This window comes from Marmota monax, unplaced genomic scaffold (genome assembly GCF_021218885.2).
Source record: "Marmota monax isolate L192 unplaced genomic scaffold, Marmota_monax_Labrador192_F-V1.1 WCK01_AAM20220418_F8-fsc00037, whole genome shotgun sequence".
NCBI lineage: Eukaryota > Metazoa > Chordata > Mammalia > Rodentia > Sciuridae > Marmota > Marmota monax.
In genome coordinates, this window is record NW_026693245.1 from 14,733,666 (window position 1) to 14,743,182 (window position 9,517).

Below are 9,517 nucleotides of genomic sequence, written 5' to 3' on the forward strand. Positions count from 1 at the left end.
CAGCCAGCAGGGGTTCCTGCCCTTTCTAAGGGATGGGGGTGTTGTTTGGGCTGACCTGTGCATAAAGGAAAAATAGAACTGAAAAACAGAAAAGATGTAACCAGAGAGTCAGACTGGAAATACTGCTCCCTCTGCTAAACATTTCAGCAAGATGAAACTTGCTTCACTTTTATAACACAACCCATCAAAGAACTGAGACAGCTCATAATATTATCCATCACACTATGGTAGTGTCCTTGGATGCTACAAAAGAACACATGTGTGTAGATTGCCAATTTGTTATTTTTAGTTCTGAAAAAATTTGACTGTGGGGGGAAATTTCAAGAAAATCACCCAGTCCCCAGCCTGCACATAGAGCGCTGAGAGCACATTTATCAGTGAGAACAGCCAACTACTTCTGCAGGCATTTGCAGGTGACCAAAGAATGTTCCCTGGCCTTCTGTCATCCATGCTTCTCACACAGGCTTGCAGAAAGGCTTTCACAGGTGTGTGGAACCTGCAAGCAGCAGAAGCACACATTGTCCCTCGAATCTCTAAAGCTGCTCCTCCAGGGAGAAACATCAGTGCTTCTGATCTTTACACATTGGCTTCCTCTTTGTGCTCCAGATCTCATTCAGGTCTCACCTCCACAGAAGAATCTTTTGGTCATCACATTAGAAGTCATGCCCATCCCCAATGATCAATCAATCTGTCAACTCACCCTGTCCATTTAGTTTATAAAATGCACCAATGTATTTGGCAGCTTATTGTCTGAATCCTACCCAAGGGCAAAGACTTTGTCCTGTTTGTCACTGCGTTTCAACCCAACACAGGGCCAGGCACACTAATGAATGTTCAATACATTGTTAATTAAAGTGAAAGAATTAATAAATTGGCAGGTACATCCTTTCTTGCAATAAATGTTTTTCTTCATGAAATATGCCAAAGAATTGGGCACCTCCAAAGGAACTTATGATTGAAGAATGAAGTCCAAAATAATTCTCAACATAAGAGATCATAGTTTCAAAAGAAGCAAGCTTCGTATTCTCTCTCCTATTTGTTCATCCTGTCTGATATCTTCAAGAATATAGAAACGGTAGGAGACAAGAACAAAACCACTTTGCCATGTTGCCTGAGAAAGTGGCTCCATGGTTGATAAGAACTCACGGTGGGCAATCTGGTAGAAAAGCTGAAAAGAACTCAAGATGCACAGCTTCGGTCCAAATCTAGATGCTCAAATCAGGCCCTGCTGGCTGCCAGCCTGAACTGTGATGTGAGGTTGGTGGATCACTGAGCCAATCTGCAAGTCCCACAAGAATTTAGACCAGAGCAGTTAAATGGGATCCAGAGAGGATGGGACCCCTGAGGGCCTGATTGACCGCAAGAGTCATTGGAATTGTTCAGATTATTCCAGATTGTCCAGCCACAGAGCAGCTCTGCTAGTTTTACCATGGCCAGTCTGTGCCCTGGCAGTAGCCACATAATGCTCCTCAACTTATCCCTACAAGCCCATCGTAAGTTGAAAATATTACAAATTGAAAGTGTAATAACCTTTCATCATGGCTTCGCCTTCCTTAACATGCTCAGAACACTCACATTCGTCTACAGTTGGGCAAAATCATCTAACACAAAAGGCTGATTTTACAATAAAGTGTTGAATATTTCATGTAATTTATTGAATATTTGTATTCAACTACACTGGAGACTCAGTACACTGTGAAGTGTCAGTCATTTCCCTCCTGCTGTTGCCCATCAACCTACTGAATATTGCTAGTTCAAGAAAAGATCAAAATTCAAATTTTGTAGTAAGGTTTGTACTGAATGCATATCTCTTTTGTATCATTGTAAAGTCAAACAATTGGAAGTTAAACCATCAAGTCAGGACCACTTGTACTTATCACGCACCTACTATGTGGCAAACACTGTGCTAAACATTCCCTTCATTTTAGTTTCCTTCTAGATTTTTCACAAGCACTGTTAGATCTGACATAGGATCCTAGGACTAGAGTTTCGAGTGCTAGAAATAGAATTCTGGGACCAGAGGTTAAAATATATGCCACAATTGCTGTTTATGATGTAAGTGTCCACTCACTCTGTAAGAGTCACAGAGTCAGGAAACAGGTTGCTTCAGGCTATGGACACCCTCCCCCAGGGAGAAATGAGCAGCCCCAAGCACTGCTCACTCCAGCTGGGTCCTCAGTGAGTACTGGCCTAAGCCAGGAAGATCCTGAGAACCATGGCTAGGGTACAGGGAGAGGGCTCCCTCTGGAAGATAGACCTCCCAAACCAGAAAAAAGGAGTTAAAATCCAACTCCAAAACTATCAAACCACCTGGTGGACAAAGCACCACATCAAGATCCAATCTTCACATGATCTTTGTGGTCAAGTTCCTCTTGGGGCTGGGGATGTGGCTCAAGCGGTAGCGCACTCCCCTGGCATGGGTGCAGCCTGGGTTTGATCCTCAGCACCACATACAAACAAAGATGTTGTATCTGCCGAAAACTAAAATGTACATAAAATATTTTTTAAAAAAAAGTTCCTCTTGCCTCCATTACTGAAACCTCATTTTATATGCTATATGCTCAGACAACTTCTTGGATAAAGTGCTGGTTTGGGAGTCTCCCTCCCTCTTCATTTTTTTTCCCCTAGTTTTGTACACCACACTAATATAGTCTACTGTGAAAAAACTAAAAGTCATTGTTTTAGAACCTAGAGATCCCAAAGGGAAACCCATATGATCCATGAGGTAACCTTACTGTAGCTAAAACTTCATATGTCTCCAAAAGACATTTCCAGGTCCCCAAGATTATATGCGACACTGGAAGAGGCCAGTGAAGACAGAGCAGGCGCTATTTACTCTGCCTGTGCTGAGAAAGGCAGCATAATAAAGGTACAGTCCCTGAGATCCTTATGAAAAGACACACGCTCAGGTGAGGTGCATTAAGATGCTAATTACTCTCCACAGGGGGTGAAGTGCTACTAGTTAGAGCTGAAACCAAGTTCTGAGATCTCATTATACCTTTTCTCCAGACTCCCTTGGTTGCTGGCCCTCCAGCTAAACAAGTTGAAGCATCTGTTATCCCCTGCCCCAAGAAATTTCAGAATGCAGCAAGAACCTGCAGTGTGCTGGGGAAGGTCACACTCTCCCAGAAGCTGCTATCATTGCCAAAGTTTAAAACTTTCATTAAGACACACGGATGGTCCATTCTTCACCTGCAGTCCTCCTGTGCAAGAGTAGCAGCCTCCATCTTGCAATATCTGTTACTCATATTTTCTGAATCAATAAGGCTTTCAGTGGAAAACTCTAGCTTGGAACTAAACTGTGAGGAATTCAGGCAGATACTAGATTTCAAGTGGTTTAATCAATAATCAGTCATTTCCATCTAAAACAATTATGATTAGTTTGGGGCAAAAATTTGTGGCCTGAGTAAACTTCATGTAGTGGTTATCCACACAGCTGAAGTTCACTGATGAATTGAAGATTCTGCACTTTTAGTCCATCCTATGAATAACTGGGTTCAAATAAGATCCAGAGGCTTGCTATCAAAGTTAACCTTGAAGAAAGGAAGCTCAGCAGTGTAGTTGAAAATGTGACATTTCCTAGCCAGTTTTCAAATGTTTCTAAACAAATTTATTTTCCCTTTCTATTTCTTTTCCTTTATTATTTCATTTAAACTTTTTGCCAGTGGTGGATACCTTTGTCATTTAGTCTTTAGTTACAAAATATTCACATGAGTCCATGAGTAAATTTGAGGAAGAATTAACACTCCCCAGAGATGGATGCAATGACCACCAAGACTTTGTGCACTTCTTTTAGGAGAAAGAGTGAGAGTATCTTCTTTCATAGGAAGGATTATCAGCAAAAGGCAGGGAACTGTTATTGTTGCTCTAGAGGAGTTCAAATATGTACAGAGAGGTACATGTGGATGCTGGGTTGCTCAAGGAAGGCCTGTGGCAATAATAAAGCCATTATATTATTATTTATTATTGTTCTGCCATGCTGTGGCAGAAAATTCCGCAGGCCACCTTTCTCCTTTGGCAGACCTCCATATTAGAACTTGTCAATAGGAGGTGCTAGAGAGAAATCGAAGGCAGAAGCAGGAAAGAAGACCTGCTCCTTCCTCTTTACCTGCTGGCTGCTCCTGCCAGCATTGCTCCTTCTGTGACCCTTTACCTCAGACAGCAGAGTTTGGGTCTAGCAGCAGTGTTCCATTTTTAGCACCTTCTCACACTGCCAGCCTCATTACACCCGGCTCAGAAGTACCAGCAGCTGCCAGGCAGAACCACCACCTGAAATCAGAACCCCAGCTCCCTACCACCCCCTTCGCTGAGCTTCTGAGTTGTCGATGGTAGCCAAGCATCTTTGCCTTAGAGGTCCTGACCTAAAGCAGCAGCTGCAGGTGCCACCTCCTCTGAGGTACAGTCCCAACTCTGTAAGACCCCACAAGGAAGTGTCTAGGTACAGATAACCACAACTATTTTCATTCCTGCAATTATAATTTCTCAATACACCAATGATTTTTCATGTTTTTTTCAACACCTGTCAACCTTTTTCTTATATTTTCTCTATTAAAATAGTTAGTGTGATTTCCATTTTTTTGACTGCCCTTGAGTATCATAAGTGTCTCTGAGTAAAAAAAAAAAAAAAATGGGGGTGGGCATAATGAGTTTCCTTTTTAGACAACATTTTAGTGAGTACTCCAGATAAGTAGATAAATCTAACTAAAAAAAAAAAAATCAGATAGTACCACATTCTGATAATAGTTTTAACTTAAGAATTGGTCTTTATTTCTCTTTATACTAAAGCATTTTTGCTGACTTATTAGTGAGAATTCTATGCAGTCCTCTGGTCCAGCCAGCCATAGTATTAAACTGCCAGTTTCGTGAAATGGTCAGTTCCTTGGGCTGGGAAAATCCTATCTTCTTTTATAAATCAAACAAACAAAGGTAGTGGCTTAAGATAAGGGAAATTTGAGGCACAAAATAGTATCATATAAGCACTAAGTCTGCAGCCAAAATTAAGAAAACTGTATAAGAAATTGCGGGTATCCACCGTCCTCTGTCACACGTGTGTTCTGCTCGCCACTCTTTCCTTCTTCCACATCACTCAAGGCCTTCCCATGTTGTAGACCCAGCTCAGATAGCATTTCCATCATGGAACCCTATTAGCCACTGTGATTCATCAAGCTCTCCCTTCTCTGAACTCTGCTGGTATTTATTATTTGCATCCCAAATTTAGTCATAAATGAATTTACATTGTTGTCTATTCATAAACATAAATGCTGTGTCTCCAAGTGAGCTGCAGACACTTTGATAGTAAGGTCCATGATGAATGTCTGCAGTAACCATGTCTGAACCATCTGAGCACCGTCTGAAAAGGAGTTTGTTTCTGATTTCTAAATTTGCCAGTATGAAACTAATAGACACTTAATAGATAGCATTCACAGAGAAGGTGGAAATTACATGGAATCCAGATCTGCAGGACCTCGGTGACTTCTGAAGTCTATATGAACACCTGTGTATTTTAGAAGACTTCAGTGCCTTGCTTGTAATAATTGTTCAACAGATGGCAGCTCTTGATGATAATAATTATCATAGAATCAGAATATTTGTGATTTCACCTTGGATCTCAAATGGTATAGGCTAAAGGTATGCTTGTTAGACCCATATTTAGGTTCCAATTATAGAAGTATAGCAGAGTAGAGACATGGAAAGAATGCTGATTTGGAGCCATCAAAACTTGGTTCTTTAAAGCCCTCACTATGTGACCTTGGCCAAGTGCAGTCACGCATGACTCAGTGACAGGGCCATGCTGGTAAGGCTGTTTTGTCATTGTGTGAACATCATGAAGTACACAAACTAAGATGGATATGACATCAATAGGCAGTACAATCTTATGAACCATCTTCATATATACAGTCCTACATTGATTCAAATGTTGTTAGGATGCACTGATAGTATTTGACTTTTCTCAGGATCAATTTCCCTGTTTACAAAAAAAAAGGTAACAATTGCAAGTAGTTGGTGTGATGATCACATAAAACCAAAAGTTGGTTCATTACACATTTAACATATACTAGATGCTTGATAACTGGTGGTAGTTGTTGCTGCTTTTTTGGGGGGTGGATATTGGAGATTGAACCCAGGAGCACTCAGCCACTAAGCCATATTCCCAGCCCTATTTTGTATTTTATTTAGAGACAAAATCTCAATGAGTTACTTAGTGCCTCTCTTCTGCTGAGGCTGGCTTAAATTCTCTGTTCTTCTGCCTCAGCCTCCCAAGCCGCTAGGATTACAGGGGTGTGCCACTGCACCCAGGTGAATAAGCTTGCACTCAGGTGAACAGAGCTAACAATCACCTATGTAGAGTGACGTTATTCACCTGCCTGTTCCCATGTCTAAAGTCCAAAACAGATTTCATTCCCGTGAGTTCCAGGATTACTTCTTATGAAAATGCCCAACAGTATGTAATTCTTAATGTGGATTTATCAACTCTGACAGCTAATAGATGCATTGATTTACTCTTGTAAGCAACCATGTACTAAGGCATCATTGTGTCCCTCCCAAATACTTTGCAGGACAATAAGGAGGTGAATAAAATATTCACAAGCCCTTCCCTTGATGGACTTGAGGTTTCATTGTGAACTTGCTTGAGAGGAAGTAGAAGGAGTTGAATGAAAGACCAGCCAAAGCAACTTAAGTATGGAAAGGCTGGGCTAATGGGTACCAGTGGGAAATTCACTTAACCTGTCATACAGCCTAGAAATTATGCCATCTGACCTACTAGGTGAGGGGAAAAAAATGTATAAAAAAAGATTTAGGGAAATTATGAAGCAATTTTAAAATAAATCAATATCTGGTTTTCTTATCCAGAATAGCAGATAGTTTTGTAGTAGGCAGAGGCTGCATAACTCCTTAAATAGTTATGCAGCCTCTGCCTACTACACATGGAACAATGAGACAGGAGGTGTATGGGGACAGGCACTATAACTTCCTGATATAGAAGCACATCAGAAATCAGGGTACCTCATCCTCAACATGACTGAAATTTTCTCCTGAACAGTAAGACAAGCTTGCTAGCTAAATTAATTTTTTAAAATAAAAAGCAAGCATTAGACCTATTTTAAAATGAACTGTTTTAGAGACTACTCTAAGTGATACTAATCATTTGCATGCAAACAACAATCAAGATAATTAGGCAGGCTTGGATGGATCTGTATTTGGCCTCACTCTCCTATCCATTAGTTTTGCAATTTTCTATACTTGAAAACTGCACAAGTGGATGTCTTTCAAAACGATTTATAACTGAAATTTTCACTAGTCCACACTGACCTTAACCTTCAATTCATCTGAATCAGGGAGGCTTAACTGTAGTTTCTTGAAGTCTTGGGAGTCTGATGTAAGTATACCACATCATTTTTCCTGAATTGTCTAGATTCATCTCCAAGTCCACCATATAAATGCAGCCTTCTCTCTCCCTCCCTACTTCATTTTTTAATAACTTTTATTTTATTTATTTATTTTTATGTGGTGCTGAGAATCGAACCCAGTGCCTCACATGTGCTAGGCAAGTGCTCTGCCACTGAGCCACAACCCCAGCCCGATCCCCACTTCATTTTTTCTTTTCTGTGTGTGGTGCTAGGAATTGAACCCAGAGCCTTGTCCATGCGGGGCAAGCACCCTACCAACTGAGGTATTTCTCCAGTCCCCCACTTCATTTTGACAGCATCTCCATATTAAGAAACAACCCCCCCAAAGCCATTTCCTCCTTTTACCCAGAAGATAATCAAGTTACAGCTTCAAATTAGAGTTAATCGCCTGACATATTTTATAATTTATGAGAGTGTTGTATCTGGTGTGAGATGATCAAGTTTTATGATCTATGTCTGCATTTGCAGTTTATTGATATAGAATTTGGGTATTTCACTTCTAAAAATGGATTTAATATGGCCAGATTAGTTGGCCCTTTCTATGAAGGCCATCCTAAACCGCTACCCAATAGGTACAGAGTCCCTCCTAATCCCTTAAATATCCCTCAATATTAAGGCTGATTCCAAGCTGCATGTGTGCTCCATCAGAATAATAACAGCAACAATTCCTCATATTTGTATAATGCTTAATATTTTTCAAAGCACTGTTGTTAAAGGTCATACCCTCCCAAACCGGGTGCAATGAATAGGAAACTAAGAAGAATCTCATTTTCCTCATTAAAATAAAGTAAAAAATGTTAATACCACAGGAAATAGAGCTGCCAGTCCCCTGGTTCCACATTCATTAGCAGAATCCTGCTAAAAATTGCTGAGCTTCACATTATGCCAAGCTGTCGTGGACAGAGGATTCAGTCTTGCTACCTCTTCTGGGTTTCCCCAGAGAGCCCTGCTGCTCTCCTCCACTGATACAGGAGTCACCTGTCTGGGCCAGGTGATGAGAAGCAACATGCCGGCCGCCCCTCCTCCAGTGGCCCCCTGCCAACTGTGATCAGTGTCACTAGGTAAAGCCCTCTCAACTGCCCTCTGAACAGGCAGTCCCCCTTTGGGTTTTGCCTGTGCTCAGTGCAATCAGTTCAGAGATGTGAGGCCCTGGAAGTCGGCACAGAAACAGTGGTGATTCTTCACCTGCTAAGTGGCTCTGGGACTTTCCCCAGTCCTTAAGATCTAACAAACCACACTCCCTGCAATCACAGCCCTGCTAAAGTCCCCACTGCCAACAATAGAAATCAGAGCAGTGGTTGGGCAGGAGCAGAGCCCACAGGATGCCGGGAAGCCTGGTGGAGACAGCAGGAACAGATCGGCTCCTGGAAGCTCCGATAGCTCTCCACTGATTCTCACATTTGCTCCATTCTGGACTTTGTGCTGCACTGCATTTGGGACTCAGCCCAGCTCCAGAGACTGGAAGCAGAGTATACAGCTGTGTGTTTTTGTGTCCTTCGCCTTACTATCCCTAATCCTGTCCTCAAGCTATGGTACTTCTTTAAGAATCTAAGCACTGTTTCAAGACAGAGCTGCTCTATGAGGAACCCTTATGGAATAGCGTTAACCCTGCACAGTCTTGCTCTCTTCTCCCAGTGGCACCATTAGCGGGTGCCTCATCAACAGCATGAGCAGTTATCCACTCATATTTCTGGCAGGGGATGCAGTAGTTATTGGTGTAAGGAGCAAAATTCTTCTAATTCTCTGCCCTTCGGGTACATGGTAGGAGATAGTTCCCTGCTCTTCTCTGAAGTTAGGCAGGGAACTATGGGACTTACGTTGTCCAATAAAGATTAAGCAGAAGTGATATCAGTTAGTTCCAGGAGAAGCTCTCACAGCCAGAGGGTGACTGGTCACATCCCCCACCCATCGCTGCAGTGATAATGGACACATGTGTCAAGACACAACCTCCATCAACCTGGCCTGGGGTGACTGTGATGAGCAGGACCCTCACCAACTAAGAGCAAACACAGCATGAATAGGAAACACAGTGTTTCTCCAGGGCAAGATTCAGTCACTAGTTACTACACAACCTGACTAGTCCCTGGGTGGAGAGAAATCCAGCCCTG